General features: G+C 45.6%; 5 non-coding genes across 5 annotated transcripts; 4 read left to right on the top strand and 1 right to left on the bottom strand.

Moving 5' to 3' along the window:
• Window positions 1–4,114: 4,114 nt before the first annotated feature.
• On the bottom strand, window positions 4,115–4,188 carry TRNAN-AUU (transfer RNA asparagine (anticodon AUU)). Its single transcript has one exon. It is a non-coding gene; the product is annotated as a tRNA-Asn (tRNA).
• Window positions 4,189–19,940: 15,752 nt separating this feature from the next.
• LOC135007708 (U1 spliceosomal RNA) lies at window positions 19,941–20,104 on the top strand. The gene has a single exon (XR_010207634.1). It is a non-coding gene; the product is annotated as a U1 spliceosomal RNA (small nuclear RNA).
• Window positions 20,105–20,256: 152 nt separating this feature from the next.
• On the top strand, window positions 20,257–20,419 carry LOC135007779 (U1 spliceosomal RNA). Its single transcript, XR_010207702.1, has one exon. It is a non-coding gene; the product is annotated as a U1 spliceosomal RNA (small nuclear RNA).
• Window positions 20,420–21,090: 671 nt separating this feature from the next.
• Window positions 21,091–21,254, top strand: LOC135007747 (U1 spliceosomal RNA). The gene has a single exon (XR_010207671.1). It is a non-coding gene; the product is annotated as a U1 spliceosomal RNA (small nuclear RNA).
• Window positions 21,255–21,406: 152 nt separating this feature from the next.
• On the top strand, window positions 21,407–21,569 carry LOC135007772 (U1 spliceosomal RNA). Its single transcript, XR_010207695.1, has one exon. It is a non-coding gene; the product is annotated as a U1 spliceosomal RNA (small nuclear RNA).
• The last annotated feature ends 305 nt before the right edge of the window (window positions 21,570–21,874 follow it).

Genomic DNA, 21,874 nt, shown 5'->3' with positions numbered 1-21,874 from the left:
AGTAACTGGGCAAAATAACATTTTTGCGACCCAGCGGGGCCTGAGGGAAAAGAAACATAGCCATGAATATCACATCTATTCTCTACGTCTGTGTCTGGGACACAGATTTATCCAACCTTACTCTGATATTACTGAAACATTTACCCAGTCAGTTATTGGTGGTGCCAACAGGGCCACCATCATATGTCTGCATTCCTAATATAGTTTCCTCTTGGGAAAAACATTCAGCCACCGACATGTTGACACACATATACCAAGTACCCACAGACACACCGGCTTATGGGGGACAGACCGTCAGTAAATCTGTCAGAGGGACACAGAGGATTTTTCAGCTCACAATCCAGCGCCAAAAGTACACAGTCTGGGAAATAATAAACTCTATAGTGATAGACTTGTAATGCTCTAAAGATGTTCTGGTGAGGTGAGGAAGAAGCCCCGCCGCTGTAATGGCGCGTATCTGTCCCGCTCAGAAATAATTAATTACGCTAGCGGGGTAAGGACAGTGCCCAGGCACTAATGTCCACTTTTTCCAGCCTTTTGTGAGGAATTTATGCTGCCCAGGGTGCCCCCCCCCCCCCCGTGCCCTGCACCCTGCAGTGCCTGTGTTTGTGTGGGAGCATGGCGCGCAGCGTTCCGCTCGCTGCTCGGTACCTCAGAATGCCGTCACTGAAGAAGAAGTCTTCTGTTCTTCTGCTACTCACCTGTCTTCTGGCTCTGTAAGGGGGTGACGGCAGGCTGCGGGAGTGTGCATCTAGGCGTACCCAGCGATCAGCACCCTCAGGAGCTAATGGTGTCCTGTCAGCCTGAAGCAGAGCCATTGAACTCACTAGAAGTTGGTCATACTTCTCTCCCCTAAGTCCCACGAAGCAGGGAGACTGTTGCCAGCAGCCTCCCTGAAAATAAAAAAAACTAACAAGTCTTTTCAGAGAAACTCAGTAGAGCTCCCCTGTAGTGCATCCAGTATCACTGCGCACAATACTAAAACTGGAGTCTGGAGGAGGGGCATAGAGGGAGGAGACAGTTCACACCCTTTGAAAGTCTTAAAGTGCCCATGTCTCCTGCGGATCCCGTCTATACCCCATGGTTCTTAATGTGACCCCAGCATCCTCTAGGACGTATGAGAAAACAAATAACGCACACACGAGGAGGAGAGAACTAAGGAAACTATAAGGAGAAGAGGGGAGGGAGGGGGGGTTGAAAGGTAAGGTAGTAAAGGCATATTGGATAAACTACAACCTTATACATATTCATTAATGTACCAGTAGTTAGAAGTAGAAGAGCTCTAACAGAAACCACAAAGCTTATCTAAAGCCACACCACACTGGATATGCCCAATCTCATTTGATTTTTGAAGCAAAGCAGTATTGGACTTTGTTAATACATGGATGGGAGACTGCTTGGTAGTATCAGATTCTTTAGGTGTTTTTAAACTACCAACACCATTTTCTTGGTACATTTAATTTTTACATGTATTCTTTTATGTACCAGAAGTTAGAAGTAGAAGAGCTGTAACAGAAACCACCAGCTCATCTACAGCCACAGCACACTGGATTTGCCCAATCTCTCCTGATCATGGAAGCTGAGCAGTGTTGGTCCTGGTTTTAGTAATTGGATGGGAGACCACAAGGAAATACCAGGAGCTGTGTGTATTTTTACAATACTAACACCGTTCTCTTGATGCATTCCATTTTGAAACATTGGGGCAGATCTATTAAGCCTGGTGAACTGATAAAGTGCAAGGTGATAAAGTACCAGCCAGTCAGCTCCTAACTGTCATTTTTCAAACCCAGCCTGTGACATGGCAATTAGGAGCTGATTGGCTGGTACTTTATCACCATGCAAATTATCATTTCACCAGGTTTAATAAATCGGCTGCTTACTCATTTATGTACGAGTAGTTAGAAGTAGAAGAACTCTAACAGAAACCACTAAGCTCATCTACAGCCACACCACACTGTATATGCCCAATATCACCTGATTTTAGGCCTGGTTTGTTCTTGGATGTGAGACCACCTGGGAATACCAGGTGCTGTAGGTAGTTTTATACTACCAACACCGTTCTCTTGATGCATTCCATTTTGAAACATTGGGGCAGATCTATTAAGCCTGGTGAACTGATAAAGTGCAAGGTGATAAAGTACCAGCCAGTCAGCTCCTAACTGTCATTTTTCAAACCCAGCCTGTGACATGGCAATTAGGAGCTGATTGGCTGGTACTTTATCACCATGCAAATTATCATTTCACCAGGTTTAATAAATCGGCGGCTTACTCATTTATGTACGAGTAGTTAGAAGTAGAAGAACTCTAACAGAAACCACTAAGCTCATCTACAGCCACACCACACTGTATATGCCTCTTCTTACATTCCGCTGCACTTATTGTGGGGTAGCCGCAATCCCTTCTGCTGTACGGTTCCACATTACATTGTTTCTTGTCACTTCCTGTTGATGCAGTAAGGAAACATCCAGGAATTACAGCAGCTTAGTTTTTTTTTTTTTAACTGGGGCAATTTAGCTAGATCACAGGGCAATTTAGCTCCTTTGGTCCTTTTTTAGGACCAGTTAATCAGACAGTTGAGCAAACTGAAAAACAGCTAACAGGAAATTTCCACTTAAATGGTATTTTCTAATCTTATCTGACCATGACTAAGAATAAAGGATACACAAGATAAACTCTTAGAGCCATGGACCTTATCCATGTTTAAGCTCCATCAAATCTGTAATCAATAGCACTACATGCTCCCACTTTACCACTGTACTATATACTCTACCTGTGTTTTTAAGGTAAAAACACCATTTAACCCCAGTGACACTTGAATTAAAGCAGCAGCCTCTGGAATAGCATTCCTTAGCATTAATCCCAGGAAATCTGCAATCTTCACGCTCTTTGATAGCCATGCTACATTGCTGTTTACTTGGATGGAGCAGAGAGCACAACATCAGGACATAGGAAATATTACAATGCATGATAAGAAAGGTGTGAGCTCTACAGCAAGGCCTCTAACCCTTTGCCAGTGCCAAATACATAGGGCTTAACTCAGATCTGATCACAGCAGCAAATTTATTAGCTAAAACCATGTACACTGCAGGGGGGGGGGTGTATAATATGTGCAGAGAGAGTTAGATTTTGGTGCGGTGTGTTCAAACTGAAATCTAAATTGCAGTGTAAAAACAAAACAGCCAGTATTTACCCTGCACACAAACAATATAACCCACCTAAATCTCTCTGCAAATGTTATATCTGCCCCCCCCCCCCCCCCCATCCCTGCAGTGCACATGGTTTTGCCCACTAGCTAACAAATTTGCTGCATCTGGGAATTACAGCAGCTTAATATTTCTTTTTACAGAAGGTTCAGCAAATTAAATTATTTAGTGAAATACTGTAATCATAACAGTTACAGGGATATTGTAGGTAGATTTATTGTCAGTGGATAAATGTAAAAATTAAACCCTTAGGCATAGTTCCAAAATTCTGTCATTGCAATCCAGATTTTAAGGATATCATGCTTGAGCACAGGTGACTTAATTAGAACTTCGGTCAATGTGAATTAACCATTGGACTCAACCATGGTTATCCTTAAAACCCAGGGGTCTATTTAAGATCGATCTTGGGCTTCCAGGTTGAAAAAAACACACACATTTGTTTTCACATTAAACAGACTTCCACATGAGAAAGCAGCAAGGATGCAGTGGCGTTAATGTTTCCTGGTGTCAACTTGTATTATTTCAGTAGACATTGAAATGAGGATGCATCTTGCTGCCTTTCCAATGAAGCAAGTTTAATTTAGTAATAGGTGAAAAACCATCCTTACAAAGGTGTTAATCAGAGACTTGGCTTTGTGGACACTTTTCAGAGAACAAATTTGTTAGCATAAAAATAAAGCCAGAAAATGAAGAGCTGTTTAATCACTCGATTGGATTTTTCTGCCAGCATATTTTTTTTCTCTGCAACCCACTGCTAAATTGTGCTTCCTAGCTGTTTTTTATAAAATCACTGAATCAAATCTAACTCTGATTACATCAGAGAAGGCCATGTACCCTACACCATAAGAGGAGGTTTGAAATTTTGACTTGTCTACTTAAATATCACCAAAATCTGATCACAAGGTTAATTACGTCCCTGGGTGGGATTGAACCACCAACCTTTTGGTTAATAGCCAAACACACTAACCAATTGCGCCACAGAGACACTTTGCAAAAGTCCATACTGACAAAGGCTAATAAGCATTCATCTAAAACGTTTCCTAGAAAAACTTTAAAAAGTCAATAATCTGGAGAGTTTTTGTAAGATGTTTCTTCCATCAACCAACGAAGAAACACATTGGTACTTTCCCATGATGAGTGAGTGCTATATGCATTTTTTTTGTTAATTAAAGTAATCCAAAACTGGGATTGATATTTTGTCTCTTTTATTTTTACTTAAAGTACAATAACTTTTACCATTTTAATTTGTTTTAATAGTATATTGACAGTATTATTTTCTTTCAAAAATCCACTTCATTTTCTTTACCCTATTATTAAAATGGTAATTGAAGAAGAGGAATTGTTGCTTTGACTGCAGCATTCCCGGGGTTAACTGGTGTTTCTTCAAGTCACAAGGTATGGAGCTGCTGTATAGTTACTCGCAAGTCAGTAGTTGTATGATGCTCACACCTGTTAAGCTGGATACACACAGAATGCCCTACACAGGGGGTGAAATGAGCGCCACCCCCACCCCCCGTACGTTCAGCACACATCACGCTGTGCTGAGCGGGGGGAGAGATGTGTGCTGAGCAGTTCGCTCAGCACACATCTCTCCCCAAAATCGGGCCGTGAATACGGACCTTTAAACTGGATCCACACTTAGATTATCTGTCCAATTTTTTTTTCTAGTTGAAACAAAATTATGCTAATATGTGGCAGCAAATTACAATTGACCATTTGTTCACAAACACTGGAAAACATCCAAAAATGGTCATTTAGATAAATTGGTTAAATCCATTTCATTTAGCTAATTTATCCAAACTACCTTTATTGTATCTTTGTGGGTGAATGATGTGTGGGTCAGTGTTGAGGGTGGTGGAGGAGATGGTTAATAGGCACAGCAGGGTGTGGACAGTCAAATAGTGTGCTTAGAGGTTCAGAGTCATTGTATGAGACTCTGGCAACAGTGACTTGATGAGTCTGGTGTCCATAGGGTGGGACGCATTAACCTTTTTATGCTATTGAAATAGTTCTCCTCCTGACCGACGCAGTTCCTTGCTCCGAGGTTGGTGTATTGTCCTGTTGCAGCGCCTCTCCACTGTGGTCACAGTGAGCTGTGTGGTGTTGCTGGCGCATGCCAATCTCCCCCCAACCTCCCTCTTGCATTTCAGACCTACGTACGCATGATGGGATCTTGTATGATATGCGCGTGTGCTGTAGAGATGAAAGTGGGGGTGAGGAGGCAGATCGTGAGATGGGGAAACTTTGTGGACTGTTAGCGAAGGGGAGCACTGGGCAATCTGAGTTGCAAAGAGGGCAGCAGAAGAGGTTATTGCATGTGCACTGGTGACAGGTCTATCCTTGGTGGCCAGCCTCAGTGGCAAAGGGGTACATGAGCTAGTGTCCCTTGGCCAGCCATGTACCATGGCCACCTCCCTACCTCCTATATATTCTCCCTGATCTGTCACTTTGTTACGGTCTGCTGCTGGCACTGGTGTATCGTCCTGCAGTTGCCGTCTCCGCCCATTGCTGTGACTTCCCCCAGAGTTAGCCACACAGAGTGACAGATCTGGGAAAATATATAGGAGATCATTACTTTCACTTGCAGCCTACCTTATTTTTTGCAGCCTAGCATGCTCCTGACCCCTTCTCTCACTAATACTTATACAACATTCATGAACTCATCTTAAGGTTTCTTTATTATTCAGTCACACTGTCTTGGATCCAAACCATTTCCTGTGGCATTGCAGTCAAACAATTGAGCTATTTACCCTTGCATAGAAAGGTATAATCTAAGCTAGAGAATTCTATTTGGAGCTCACCTTGTACTTTGTGAAGAAATAATCAGCTTTGTGGCTGAGCAGATATATGGAGTGTGTGGCTGCACACTGCATTGATCTGCTGAGTTGCAATGCTAATAATTTTTTTTTTTGCAAAGTACCAATAGCTTCATTGTGAAGGTGGAAAGAAGGGTGTTACGGCATGGAATGTACAAACTGCGAGACCCTGCTGGTAGCGCCTTTGTCTATTTAGTAGGAAGGGCACGTAACAGCCGGGGGGCAATGGAGGAAGCCCCTTTAGGGCTGGAGCCCGGCGGCAACTGACTCCGTTGTCTCTGGCAGTTCCGCCCCTGGACTAGAGGAATGGTCAAGAACATGGCAACATTTAATGCCAAAAAATGCAAAATCATACACGTCTCAAAAATGCAAAGGCTAACTATAATATTAAGGGCATTATAATGGCAAGAGGAAAGCTATCTAAGTATTACTATTTCAGGTAAGCAATGTAACAAAGCAATAGGAAAGGCAAGTCAGATGCTTGTTTGCATAGGTTAAAGAACCAGTAGCAGAAAAAAGTAATACAGGTTGAGTATCCCATATCCAAATATTCCGAAATACGGAATATTCCGAAATACGGACTTTTTTGAGTGAGACTGAGATAGTGAAACCTTTGTGTTTTGATGGCTCAGTGTACACAAACTTTGTTTAATACTCAAAGTTATTAAAAATATTGTATTAAATGAACTTCAGACTGTGTGTATAAGGTGTATATGAAACATAAATGAATTCTGTGAATGTACACACACTTTGTTTAATGCACAAAGTTATAAAAAATATTGGCTAAAATGACCTTCAGGCTGTGTGTATAAGGTGTATATGAAACATAAATGCCTTCTGTGCTTAGATTTAGGTCCCATCACCATAATATCTCGTTATGGTATGCAATTATTCCAAAATACAGAAAAATCCGATATCCAAAATTCCTCTGGTCCCAAGCATTTTGGATAAGGGATACTCAACCTGTAATGCCACTGTATAGGTCCTTGGTACAGCCACATTTAGAATCCTGTGTTCAGTTCCAGAAGCCATATCTCCAGAAGGCTGTAAATACATTAGGGCAACTAAAATTGTGCATGGCCTACATCACAAAACTTACCTGGAAATACTAAAAAATGTTGATGTGTATAGTTTGGAGAAGGGAAGAGGGAACATACAGTAATAGAAACATTTAAATATATAGAGAGGAATGTAATAGGGTGTGAGAATCAGAAAGTGAGAGATTTTGTGTTTTTTCCTGTTGTTTTTTTTTTTTTGTTTGATTGTTTGTTTTTAAAGTGGCAATCCTTTACATGGCAAAACCAGGTTGATATTTGCCATGTAAAGGATTGCCACCGTGGGCATGTGTAGAAGGGGCACTGCTACTGTTGGCATTATGTGTGTAAGCTGCACTGATATGGTGGTTATGTGTATAAAGGGCACTGCGACTGTGGGTATTATTATTATTATTATTATTACATGCGGTGTAATGACAATAAGATAGTGCTACTGTGTGGCGTATTTTGATTTGGGGTGCTATTGTGTGGCCATGCCCCTTCCTTGTGATACCACACCTTCTTTTTTTAAGGAGCGCACTGTCCCTTTATTAAGTATTGGAGAGAGGGACCAAATTAATAGTTTGCAGGGAGGCGCCAAACACCCTAGCACTGGCCCTTTGGTAGGGGACAGGATTTGCTTCTGCTTGTGCACATATGTTATGATTGCCAGCCAACAGCACTGGTTTTGCCTATAACACTAACTATAAATATTTTGAATTGGTCCTGGACCACCAATCCAAGGCACCCCTGCAAGTGTCCTGAGGCACCCCAGGGTGCAGTTTGAGAACCACTGGTCTAGTGAGTACCCAGGATAATTATTGTAGCTGGTCTGCGGGTAACAGCTCTCAGATCCACTTCTAGAAAAAAATGCAGCAATGTAATTTGAGTGACAAACTGCAGAGATGAACCCTTTCTGTGACTGCTGCACAGGGATCACACAAACTCTATTCATAGGGCTGACTTCACTTAGGGGAGATGTTCTCACCCCGCAAAGAAGTGCGAGTATATACCGCACTTACGGTACCATTGGATTTACAGATATTTTCTTGCAATACACTATGGGGGTCATTCTGAGTTGATTGCTCGCTAGCAGTTTTTAGCAGCCATGCAAACGCATTGTCGCTGCCCACTGGAGAGTGTATATTCACTTTGGAGAAGTGCGAACACTTGAGCAGCAGAGCGCCTGCAAAATCGTTTCAAAATAAGACCAGCACTGTAGTTACACTTCGTGTGCGTTGATTCTAACAACCGAGGGACGGCTTTTGATGTCACACACCCATCCAGCGAATGCCCAGCCACGTCTGCATTTCTTCTGCCACGCCTGCATTTTTCCAAGCACTCCCTGAAAACGGTCAGTTGCCACCCAGAAACGCCCTCTTTCTGTCAATCTCCTTGTGGCCTGTTCTGTGATTGGAATAATCGCTAGAACTAGTGCAAAACCACAATGGACTTTGTACCCGTACGATGCGCATGCACATTACGGAGCATGCGCATGCACAGATTAGCCATTTTTTTTCAACTGATTGCTACGCAGCGAACAACGGCAGCATGCGATCAACTCGGAATGACCCCCTATATACATAGAAACATGGATTTTTTACTGCAGGAATTATGGTTAGTTTAGGGGTATCGGTTAGGGTCAACAGAGGTGTAGCTAGGGGTCCAAGCGCCCCTGGCAAAGTAAGGGACTGGCGCCCCCCCTTTCGATAAAGCATTGCAGTCCATTGGCGGTTACCATGTTGGAGCCACAGCAACTGACCCCCTCCCCCACACGCTGCCCTACATCATCGGCTGGGATTCACTGTTGGTGTGAAGCCACTGGGAACAGTCTGGTAGCATTAGCAGCAGTCTGTGTCATAGATAGGGAAGGCAGAAGGTTAACTAGCTAATAGCAGTCTGTTGGCAGCAGAGGCTGGGCGGGGGGCTGAGAATGAGCCAACGCTGATCAATGTCCAGTCTGCTTAGACAAAAATATTTTGTGATCAGGGCTGGTTCTAGACCAAAGGAGCCAATGGCAAAAATTTCCTTTGGCACCCGCCCCCACACACACATACACACACACCAAAAAAGAACATATCCCAGTTTAACATAACGCTATGTGGTGCAAGGTGTGGAGCTGGTTACTTGTATCAGACCTCTGACATTTGCCTTTTCACCCATATTGCATACTTTTTCTTGCAGGTTGTGTCTTAATTCAAGAAGTGTTCTAAGTACTTCAGCTTAGTATCTTTACTGACCCCTCTTTACCCCACACTACATAACTGACCCCTCTATACCCTACACTACATCACTGACCTTTCTATAACCATCACTGCATTACTGACCCCTCTATACAGTACACTGACCTCTATATACCTGCTAGTACATCCCTGATGCCTATATTCCCTAAGCTAAATCCCTGATGCCTCTATTCCCTACGCTACATCCCTGACGCCTCTATTCCCTATGCTACATCCCTGACGCCTCTATACCCTACGCTACATCCCTGATGCCTCTATTCCCTACGCTACATTCCTGATGCCTCTATAACCTACGCTACATCCCTGACGCCTCTATACCCTACGCTACATCCCTGACGCCTCTATACAGTACAATGCATTACTGATCCCTCTAGACCATACATCCTCATTACATCAGAGAGATAGTGAAACACTGGAAAAAATAAGGATAAAGTGGACTACAGAAACTGATGCTCTAAACAAAGGAGAGAGAGAGAAAAGCACAAGGGAAAGTGGGCAATCGGAACACCATAGAGAGAGGAGAGATAGAAATGCCTGAAAAAGTAAAGGGGGTTGGGTATGGCATCCGGCGCTCGGGATTCCAGCAGTCACATGATACCTAATCCTAACCCTCTGGGGGGGTGGCGGATAGGGCTAACCCTCAGGGGGTGGCAGCTAGGACTAACCCCCCCCCCCTCCTAGTGCCTTCCCTAACACCCGCTCCCCCGGTCCTAACCCTCCCTCCAATACTCGCCTTCGGGATGTTGGCTGTCTGTGTGCCGGCACCAGTCTCCCAAGTGGTGTCAGGATTCCAACATCGGTCAAATGACCGCCGGTATACCGTCTGCCGGGATGGTAAATGTATCCTGAGGACAGGTAGTGAGTGTGGAGGGATAGGTGGTTCAGTAAAATGTAACAGCTCAAACTGCGATCATTCACTGATAAATTGATTTATAGCTCTCCCTTTTTAACCATTGCAGTCATAAAAGCAATGTTTTTTAAACTTTTAAATAAAGCTTGTTAGCAATGCATCCCCAGCACACTGTATATGCTGGGAGATGTAGTTCTCAATATGAAAACATTTAATTACTGTATGAACTAGAGATGAGCGGGTTCGGTTTCTCTGAATCCGAACCCGCCAGAACTTCATGTTTTTTTTCACGGGTCCGAGCGACTCGGATCTTCCCGCCTTGCTCGGTTAACCCGAGCGCGCCCGAACGTCATCATGACGCTGTCGGATTCTCGCGAGGCTCGGATTCTATCGCGAGACTCGGATTCTATATAAGGAGCCGCGCGTCGCCGCCATTTTCACACGTGCATTGAGATTGATAGGGAGAGGACGTGGCTGGCGTCCTCTCCATTTAGAATTAGAATAGATTAGAGAGACACTTGATTTACTAATTTTGGGGAGCATTAGGAGTACTCAGTAGTGTACAGTGCAGAGTTTTGCTGATAGTGACCAGTGACCACCACTTTTATTTATAATCCGTTCTCTGCCTGAAAAAAGCGATACACAGCACACAGTGACTCAGTCACATACCATATCTGTGTGCACTGCTCAGGCTCAGGCCAGTGTGCTGCATCATCTATTATCTATATATAATATTATATATATCTGTCTGACTGCTCAGCTCACACAGCTTATAATTGTGGGGGAGACTGGGGAGCACTACTGCAGTGCCAGTTATAGGTTATAGCAGGAGCCAGGAGTACATAATATAATCCGTTCTCTGCCTGAAAAAAGCGATACACAGCACACAGTGACTCAGTCACATACCATATCTGTGTGCACTGCTCAGGCTCAGGCCAGTGTGCTGCATCATCTATTATCTATATATAATATTATATATATCTGTCTGACTGCTCAGCTCACACAGCTTATAATTGTGGGGGAGACTGGGGAGCACTACTGCAGTGCCAGTTATAGGTTATAGCAGGAGCCAGGAGTACATAATATATTATATAGTGAGTGACCACCAGACACACAGTGCAGTTTATTTAATATATCCGTTCTCTGCCTGAAAAAAGCGATACACACAGTGACTCAGTCAGTCACATACCATATCTGTGTGCACTGCTCAGGCTCAGGCCAGTGTGCTGCATCATCTATATATATTATATATCTGTCTGACTGCTCAGCTCACACAGCTTATAATTGTGGGGGAGACTGGGGAGCACTACTGCAGTGCCAGTTATAGGTTATAGCAGGAGCCAGGAGTACATAATATTATATTAAAATTAAACAGTGCACACTTTTGCTGCAGGAGTGCCACTGCCAGTGTGACTAGTGACCAGTGACCTGACCACCAGTATATAATATTAGTAGTATACTATCTCTTTATCAACCAGTCTATATTAGCAGCAGACACAGTACAGTGCGGTAGTTCACGGCTGTGGCTACCTCTGTGTCGGCACTCGGCAGCCCGTCCATAATTGTATATACCACCTAACCGTGGTTTTTTTTTCTTTCTTTATACATACATACTAGTTACGAGTATACTATCTCTTTATCAACCAGTCTATATATTAGCAGCAGACACAGTACAGTGCGGTAGTTCACGGCTGTGGCTACCTCTGTGTCGGCACTCGGCAGCCCGTCCATAATTGTATATACCACCTAACCGTGTTTTTTTTTCCTTTCTTTATACATACATACTAGTTACGAGTATACTATCTCTTTATCAACCAGTCTATATATTAGCAGCAGACACAGTACAGTGCGGTAGTTCACGGCTGTGGCTACCTCTGTGTCGGCACTCGGCAGCCCGTCCATAATTGTATATACCACCTAACCGTGGTTTTTTTTTCTTTCTTTATACATACATACTAGTTACGAGTATACTATCTCTTTATCAACCAGTCTATATTAGCAGCAGACACAGTACAGTGCGGTAGTTCACGGCTGTGGCTACCTCTGTGTCGGCACTCGGCAGCCCGTCCATAATTGTATATACCACCTAACCGTGGTTTTTTTTTCTTTCTTTATACATACATACTAGTTACAAGTATACTATCTCTTTATCAACCAGTCTATATATTAGCAGCAGACACAGTACAGTGCGGTAGTTCACGGCTGTGGCTACCTCTGTGTCGGCACTCGGCAGCCCGTCCATAATTGTATACTAGTATCCAATCCATCCATCTCCATTGTTTACCTGAGGTGCCTTTTAGTTGTGCCTATTAAAATATGGAGAACAAAAATGTTGAGGTTCCAAAATTAGGGAAAGATCAAGATCCACTTCCACCTCGTGCTGAAGCTGCTGCCACTAGTCATGGCCGAGACGATGAAATGCCAGCAACGTCGTCTGCCAAGGCCGATGCCCAATGTCATAGTACAGAGCATGTCAAATCCAAAACACCAAATATCAGTAAAAAAAGGACTCCAAAACCTAAAATAAAATTGTCGGAGGAGAAGCGTAAACTTGCCAATATGCCATTTACCACACGGAGTGGCAAGGAACGGCTGAGGCCCTGGCCTATGTTCATGGCTAGTGGTTCAGCTTCACATGAGGATGGAAGCACTCAGCCTCTCGCTAGAAAAATGAAAAGACTCAAGCTGGCAAAAGCAGCACAGCAAAGAACTGTGCATTCTTCGAAATCCCAAATCCACAAGGAGAGTCCAATTGTGTCGGTTGCGATGCCTGACCTTCCCAACACTGGACGTGAAGAGCATGCGCCTTCCACCATTTGCACGCCCCCTGCAAGTGCTGGAAGGAGCACCCGCAGTCCAATTCCTGATAGTCAGATTGAAGATGTCAGTGTTGAAGTACACCAGGATGAGGAGGATATGGGTGTTGCTGGCGCTGGGGAGGAAATTGACCAGGAGGATTCTGATGGTGAGGTGGTTTGTTTAAGTCAGGCACCCGGGGAGACACCTGTTGTCCGTGGGAGGAATATGGCCGTTGACATGCCAGGTGAAAATACCAAAAAAATCAGCTCTTCGGTCAGTTCGGTGTGGAGGTATTTCACCAGAAATGCGGACAACAGGTGTCAAGCCGTGTGTTCCCTTTGTCAAGCTGTAATAAGTAGGGGTAAGGACGTTAACCACCTCGGAACATCCTCCCTTATACGTCACCTGCAGCGCATTCATAATAAGTCAGTGACAAGTTCAAAAACTTTGGGTGACAGCGGAAGCAGTCCACTGACCAGTAAATCCCTTCCTCTTGTAACCAAGCTCACGCAAACCACCCCACCAACTCCCTCAGTGTCAATTTCCTCCTTCCCCAGGAATGCCAATAGTCCTGCAGGCCATGTCACTGGCAATTCTGACGAGTCCTCTCCTGCCTGGGATTCCTCCGATGCATCCTTGCGTGTAACGCCTACTGCTGCTGGCGCTGCTGTTGTTGCCGCTGGGAGTCGATGGTCATCCCAGAGGGGAAGTCGTAAGCCCACTTGTACTACTTCCAGTAAGCAATTGACTGTTCAACAGTCCTTTGCGAGGAAGATGAAATATCACAGCAGTCATCCTACTGCAAAGCGGATAACTGAGGCCTTGGCATCCTGGGTGGTGAGAAACGTGGTTCCGGTATCCATCATTACTGCAGAGCCAACTAGAGACTTGTTGGAGGTACTGTGTCCCCGGTACCAAATACCATCTAGGTTCCATTTCTCTAGGCAGGCGATACCGAAAATGTACACAGACCGCAGAAAAAGAGTCACCAGTGTCCTAAAAAATGCAGCTGTACCCAATGTCCACTTAACCACGGACATGTGGACAAGTGGAGCAGGGCAGGGTCAGGACTATATGACTGTGACAGCCCACTGGGTAGATGTATGGACTCCCGCCGCAAGAACAGCAGCGGCGGCACCAGTAGCAGCATCTCGCAAACGCCAACTCTTTCCTAGGCAGGCTACGCTTTGTATCACCGCTTTCCAGAATACGCACACAGCTGAAAACCTCTTACGGCAACTGAGGAAGATCATCGCGGAATGGCTTACCCCAATTGGACTCTCCTGTGGATTTGTGGCATCGGACAACGCCAGCAATATTGTGTGTGCATTAAATCTGGGCCAATTCCAGCACGTCCCATGTTTTGCACATACCTTGAATTTGGTGGTGCAGAATTTTTTAAAAAACGACAGGGGCGTGCAAGAGATGCTGTCGGTGGCCAGAAGAATTGCGGGACACTTTCGGCGTACAGGCACCACGTACAGAAAACTGGAGCACCACCAAAAACTACTGAACCTGCCCTGCCATCATCTGAAGCAAGAAGTGGTAACGAGGTGGAATTCAACCCTCTATATGCTTCAGAGGTTGGAGGAGCAGCAAAAGGCCATTCAAGCCTATACAATTGAGCACGATATAGTAGGTGGAATGCACCTGTCTCAAGTGCAGTGGAGAATGATTTCAACGTTGTGCAAGGTTCTGATGCCCTTTGAACTTGCCACACGTGAAGTCAGTTCAGACACTGCCAGCCTGAGTCAGGTCATTCCCCTCATCAGGCTTTTGCAGAAGAAGCTGGAGGCATTGAAGGAGGAGCTAACACGGAGCGATTCCGCTAGGCATGTGGGACTTGTGGATGCAGCCCTTAATTCGCTTAACAAGGATTCACGGGTGGTCAATCTGTTGAAATCAGAGCACTACATTTTGGCCACCGTGCTCGATCCTAGATTTAAAGCCTACCTTGGATCTCTCTTTCCGGCAGACACAGGTCTGCTGGGGTTGAAAGACCTGCTGGTGACAAAATTGTCAAGTCAAGCGGAACGCGACCTGTCAACATCTCCTCCTTCACATTCTCCCGCAACTGGGGGTGCGAGGAAAAGGCTCAGAATTCCGAGCCCACCCGCTGGCGGTGATGCAGGGCAGTCTGGAGCGACTGCTGATGCTGACATCTGGTCCGGACTGAAGGACCTGACAACGATTACGGACATGTCGTCTACTGTCACTGCATATGATTCTCTCAACATTGATAGAATGGTGGAGGATTATATGAGTGACCGCATCCAAGTAGGCACGTCACACAGTCCGTACTTATACTGGCAGGAAAAAGAGGCAATTTGGAGGCCGTTGCACAAACTGGCTTTATTCTACCTAAGTTGCCCTCCCACAAGTGTGTACTCCGAAAGAGTGTTTAGTGCCGCCGCTCACCTTGTCAGCAATCGGCGTACGAGGTTACATCCAGAAAATGTGGAGAAGATGATGTTCATTAAAATGAATTATAATCAATTCCTCCGCGGAGACATTGACCAGCAGCAATTGCCTCCACAAAGTACACAGGGAGCTGAGATGGTGGATTCCAGTGGGGACGAATTGATAATCTGTGAGGAGGGGGATGTACACGGTGATATATCGGAGGGTGAAGATGAGGTGGACATCTTGCCTCTGTAGAGCCAGTTTGTGCAAGGAGAGATTAATTGCTTCTTTTTTGGGGGGGGTCCAAACCAACCCGTCATATCAGTCACAGTCGTGTGGCAGACCCTGTCACTGAAATGATGGGTTGGTTAAAGTGTGCATGTCCTGTTTTGTTTATACAACATAAGGGTGGGTGGGAGGGCCCAAGGACAATTCCATCTTGCACCTCTTTTTTCTTTTCTTTTTCTTTGCATCATGTGCTGATTGGGGAGGGTTTTTTGGAAGGGACATCCTGCGTGACACTGCAGTGCCACTCCTAGATGGGCCCGGTGTTTGTGTCGGCCACTAGGGTCGCTAATCTTACTCACACAGTCAGCTACCTCATTGCGCCTCTTTTTTTCTTTGCGTCATGTGCTGTTTGGGGAGGGTTTTTTGGAAGGGACATCCTGCGTGACACTGCAGTGCCACTCCTAGATGGGCCCGGTGTTTGTGTCGGCCACTAGGGTCGCTAATCTTACTCACACAGCTACCTCATTGCGCCTCTTTTTTTCTTTGCGTCATGTGCTGTTTGGGGAGGGTTTTTTGGAAACGACATCCTGCGTGACACTGCAGTGCCACTCCTAGATGGGCCCGGTGTTTGTGTCGGCCACTAGGGTCGCTAATCTTACTCACACAGCTACCTCATTGCGCCTCTTTTTTTCTTTGCGTCATGTGCTGTTTGGGGAGGGTTTTTTGGAAGGGACATCCTGCGTGACACTGCAGTGCCACTCCTAGATGGGCCCGGTGTTTGTGTCGGCCACTAGGGTCGCTAATCTTACTCACACAGTCAGCTACCTCATTGCGCCTCTTTTTTTCTTTGCGTCATGTGCTGTTTGGGGAGGGTTTTTTGGAAGGGCCATCCTGCGTGACACTGCAGTGCCACTCCTAGATGGGCCCGGTGTTTGTGTCGGCCACTAGGGTCGCTAATCTTACTCACACAGCTACCTCATTGCGCCTCTTTTTTTCTTTGCGTCATGTGCTGTTTGGGGAGGGTTTTTTGGAAGGGCCATCCTGCGTGACACTGCAGTGCCACTCCTAGATGGGCCCGGTGTTTGTGTCGGCCACTAGGGTCGCTAATCTTACTCACACAGCTACCTCATTGCGCCTCTTTTTTTCTTTGCGTCATGTGCTGTTTGGGGAGTGCACGCTTAGATCAATAAATGCACAGCCAAATGGCTTTGCACAGCCTACACCATTGGACTTAAGTAGAAGACTATTACAAGTGAAACCAATAATTGAAATCTGTAACCACACCCCACCCCCTCAAATGCCAGGCAATAAATTACCTTAAAAACAACAACCAGGCATTCCACAAAGATTAAACTGGGTCTATATCATTCAAAACTTTAAAAAAGTACTTAAAAATCACATACTATGCGATAATGTTTCAATTTGCATTACCCAGCAGAATTAGCTTTGCATATATAGATATAGTGCAGCAGAATATATTGGTGGTTGTAGTCAATTGTAATTACCTGTAGGTGACAAGAAGAGAAGAAACGTCAATTCACAATCGATATCAGCTGAAGATAAATTAACGCTGATTGAACGCTGCTGTTATGTGTCAATTTTATCACGCTTTGATAAAAATGCACGCTTGGATCAATAAATGCACAGCCAAACGGCTTTGCACAGCCTACACCATTGGACTTAAGTAGAAGACTATTACAAGTGAAACCAATAATTGAAATCTGTAACCACACCCCACCCCCTCAAATGCCAGGCAATAAATTACCTTAAAAACAACAACCAGGCATTCCACAAAGATTAAACTGGGTCTATATCATTCAAAACTTTAAAAAAGTACTTAAAAATCACATACTATGCAATAATGTTTCAATTTGCATTACCCAGCAGAATTAGCTTTGCATATATAGATATAGTGCAGCAGAATATATTGGTGGTTGTAGTCAATTGTAATTACTCAGCAGAATTAGCTTTTCATATATAGATATAGTGCAGCAGAATATATTGGTGGTTGTAGTCAATTGTAATTACCCAGCAGAATTAGCTTTGCAAATATAGATATAGTGCAGCAGAATATATTGGTGGTTGTAGTCAATTGTAATTACCCAGCAGAATTAGCTTTGCATATATATAGTGCAGCAGAATATATTGGTGGTTGTAGTAAATTGTAATTACCCAGCAGCAGCTCTACTGCACTCAACATCACCAGTGCTCACAATATATATAATGCTATATACTATGCCATAGTGGTGCTTACTATATAACACCCCCTACTGCGTTCCCCCTGGCAATGAGCATGACACCCAGAGAGTGAAACCCCTGGCAATGAGCATGACACCCAGCACGTGAAACTCTTGGCATTGAGCAGTTTTTGTAAAAGTAATTAGAAGCTTTACTGTAGGGCATAGTGTATCACAGATATTGTGGTGAGTGACATAATATGTTCCAAAGGGCATTAATGTGTGGGGCTTACCCTGCACAGAAACAAAATAACTCACCCAAATCTAACTCTTTCTGCACATGTTATATCTGCCTCCCCTGCAGTACACATGGTTTTGCCCAACTGCTAACAAAATTCCTGCTGCGATCAACTTGGAATTACCCCCATCGATTGATGTTTTCACACTGCTCGTGTATATAAGACATAGGGCCTAATTCAGTTTGGATCGTAATACGCGTTCCAACCGCAAAAACTATGAAGAGGATGGGGGCATATACGCAGGGTCCATCCTGTGCATGTGCCTACATTTTCTCCGGGTGCCCCGCAGAAAATACGAATGCCTCTGCCTGTCAATCAGTAGAGGGCGTACCTTCGCAGGTATATCGCGATCATGAGCCATGTCTCCCATTTTTGTCATTATAGGTGCTCTGTGAGCTGCTGGCCATGCCCCAGCCCCTCTGTCTCCCGTGAATAGAGATTGAGGCTTATTCAGACCAGATCGCTTCAATTTATTTTCACCCAGCGGGCAATCTGGTTTGCATTGCACATGCGTATGCGCCACAATGCGTAAGTGCGACGGCCCGGAGATCACAAGAAGATTGACAAGAAGAGGGTGTTTGTGTGGGTGGCAACTGAATGTGTCTAGGGAGTGTCCGGAAAAACACTGGAGGGACCCGGCGTTTTGTGGGAGGATTTGTGACGTCACCTCAATGGCTGAGTAAGTGCTGAGCTGTGCAGCTCTTGTGCACATGTGATCACACACCTGCACAGCAAATTTTCCCTTCCGCTGTAGGCGACAACTACCTGATTACAGGGATGCAAAAAACACACCCTAGCGATCAGGTCTGAATTACCCACAATGTGCATATTTGCAGAGCAACAAGCTACAGGGAGCCTTCCACCCCCCATCCACCCCCTTCCCCATGGGAAGGGGGGGGGGGTGTTTGGGTTAGCTGGACATTCCCCAAAAAAGTGACTGTCCTGCAAAAATTGGGATAGTTGGGAGGTATGTTCAAATACATTTATTGTTTTGCATGCAGGGTAAATACTGGCTTCTTTGACATTTAGCCACAAATGCTGCACAGCTGAATTACAGTATTACACTGCAATTAACAGTTATGCTAGGACATTCCCCCTCCCAAATCTACCTCTCTCTGCATGTTACATCTGTCCCACAGTGGCGTGCGGTGAGGTCAGTGGCTAGTGAGGCACTACAGCCATAATGTCCGCCGAATCCTGCCCATGACCCTTAGCCAATGCCCGCTACTGCCTCTGAGCCGATACCCGCTGCCACCGCCAATGGCTTACAAACTCGCCCACAATCAACTGACCCAGCCCTCCGCACTATCCTGACTTCTCCCGTCTGCTTACTTTGTGCTTTCCAATGCACAATGCAAACTACAGGTAGTACTGCAGGGCCCACACCCTTTTACTTGCCTTACAGAGCAGCTCTGGGGCTGTTACAGTGCCCAGCTGCTGCAAGAAATCAGCTTGAATGCTTCAGGGGCTGGGGCATAGCCAACATGAGCCCCACACCGAAGGAGGGTGGAGGTGTTTAATGCGAACTAGGGGTCATCCAAGCGCCGCAAAAGGCTGCCATGCCCTGCACGCCCCTTTTCTCTTTTCATATGCAGACGAGAGTTGAAGCCAACTTTGACCCACTGCTTGGATGGCATTACCATATGCAAATCAATCTGCTGCAGGCCTTCCCCCAGGAATGCTTGCACTAGTTGTTGCATTTGGTTTGTTGTTTGGGGGTGCTTCAGTATTAGGCAGCCTTCTGCCCTCCCATGTTCATCTGAAAATATGTGTTCTCCCTGCAGTTGTTGTCCCCAGATGAGAGTTCCCTTGTGCTGCCTCAGTTGAATCTCCTTTACTTGACAGAGATGTGCCTGAGCAGCGGCCCTCCCCAGCCCTATCTCAAATCATACTTATTTTGCATAGGAGATACCATGGTCATGAAGATTGTTTTCCCAGGGTGAGGTTCATTCATTGCATTCTGGGTATGCTGACCCCTGTGATTTCCCCAAATGTGGGAAACTCGACTGCATTATTTGTGGTAGTGGGGGACTGTGTTTGTGCTTTCCTCTGGTCAGCTCTGGTAAAAGTCAGATTTCTTTGTCTCAGATCTTCCTCTAGCCTTGTTCTTCTTTCGAGAGTTCCCTTGTGCTGCCTCAGTTGGATCTCCTTCACTTGACAGGGGGGTGCACGAGCAGCGACCCTCCCCAGCTCTAGCCCAACTCCTACTTACCTGCCAGGTGAGATACTATGATCAGGAAGGTGCTTCTCCCAAGGCAAGGCTCACCCATTGCACTCTGGGTGTGCTGCTCCTGCGATTTCCCCAAATGTGGGACACTTGACTGCATAATTTGTGTTTCCTCTGGTCGGCTCTCATATAATTCAGATCTCTTTGTCTCAGGTCTTTCTCCAGCCTAGTTTGCTGTCTGTTTCCACTTCTCTTTTCTTGAGCCGCTCCCTTCTATGCCCTTGCGCACTATCCTGACCTCTCCCGTCTGCTTACTTTGTGCCTTCCAACGCACAATGCATACTACAGGTAGTGCTGCAGGGCCCACACCCTTTTACATGCTTTACAGAACAGCTCTGGAGCTGTTACAGTGCCCAGCTGCTGCAAGAAATCATCTTGAATGCTTCACGGGCTGGGGCATAGCCAACATGAGCCCCACACCGAAGGAGGGTGGAGATGTTTAATGCGAATTAAGGGTCATCCAAGCGCCACAAAAGGACGCCATGCCCTGCACATCCCTTTTTTCTTTTCATATGCAGACGAGGGTTGAAGCCAACTTTGACCCACTGCTTGGATGACATCACCATATGCAAATCCATCTGCTGCAGGCCTTCCCCCAGGAATGCTTGTACTAGTTGTTGCATTTGGTTTGTTGTTTGGGGGTGCTTCAGTATTAGGCAGCCTTCTGCCCTCCCATGTTCATCTGAAAATATGTGTTCTCCCTGCAGTTGTTGTCCCCAGATGAGAGTTCCCTTGTGCTGCCTCAGTTGAATCGCCTTTACTTGACAGAGATGTGCCTGAGCAGCGGCCCTCCCCAGCCCTATCCGAAATCATACTTATTTTGCATAGGAGATATCATGGTCATGAAGATTGTTCTCCCAGGGTGAGGTTCATTCATTGCATTCTGGGTATGATGACCCCTGTGATTTCCCCAAATGTGGAAAACTCGACTGCATTATTTGTGGTAGAGGGGGACTGTGTTTGTGCTTTCCTCTGGTCAGCTCTGGTAAAAGTCAGATTTCTTTGTCTCAGATCTTCCTCTAGCCTTGTTCTTCTTTCGAGAGTTCCCTTGTGCTGCCTCAGTTGGATCTCCTTCACTTGACAGGGGGGTGCCCGAGCAGCGACCCTCCCCAGCTCTAGCCCAACTCCTACTTACCTGCCAGGTGAGATACTATGATCAGGAAGGTGCTTCTCCCAGGGCAAGGCTCACCCATTGCACTCTGGGTGTGCTGCTCCTGCGATTTCCCCAAATGTGGGACACTTGACTGCATAATTTGTGTTTCCTCTGGTCGGCTCTCGTATAATTCAGATCTCTTTGTCTCAGGTCTCTCTCCAGCCTAGTTTGCTGTCTGTTTCCACTTCTCTTTTCTTGAACCGCTCCCTTCTATGCCCTTGCGCACTATCCTGACTTCTCCCGTCTGCTTACTTTGTGCCTTCCAACGCACAATGCGAACTACAGGTAGTGCTGCAGGGCCCACACCCTTTTAGTTGCCTTACAGAGCAGCTCTGGAGCTGTTACAGTGCCCAGCTGCTGCAAGAAATCAGCTTGAATGCTTCAGGTGCTGGGGCATAGCCAACATGAGCCCCACACCGAAGGAGGGTGGAGGTGTTTAATG

This window comes from Pseudophryne corroboree, unplaced genomic scaffold (genome assembly GCF_028390025.1).
Source record: "Pseudophryne corroboree isolate aPseCor3 unplaced genomic scaffold, aPseCor3.hap2 scaffold_221, whole genome shotgun sequence".
Classification (NCBI taxonomy): Eukaryota; Metazoa; Chordata; class Amphibia; order Anura; family Myobatrachidae; genus Pseudophryne; species Pseudophryne corroboree.
Note: the sequence above shows the minus strand (reverse complement) of the source record. Positions and strands in the feature narration are given on the sequence as shown.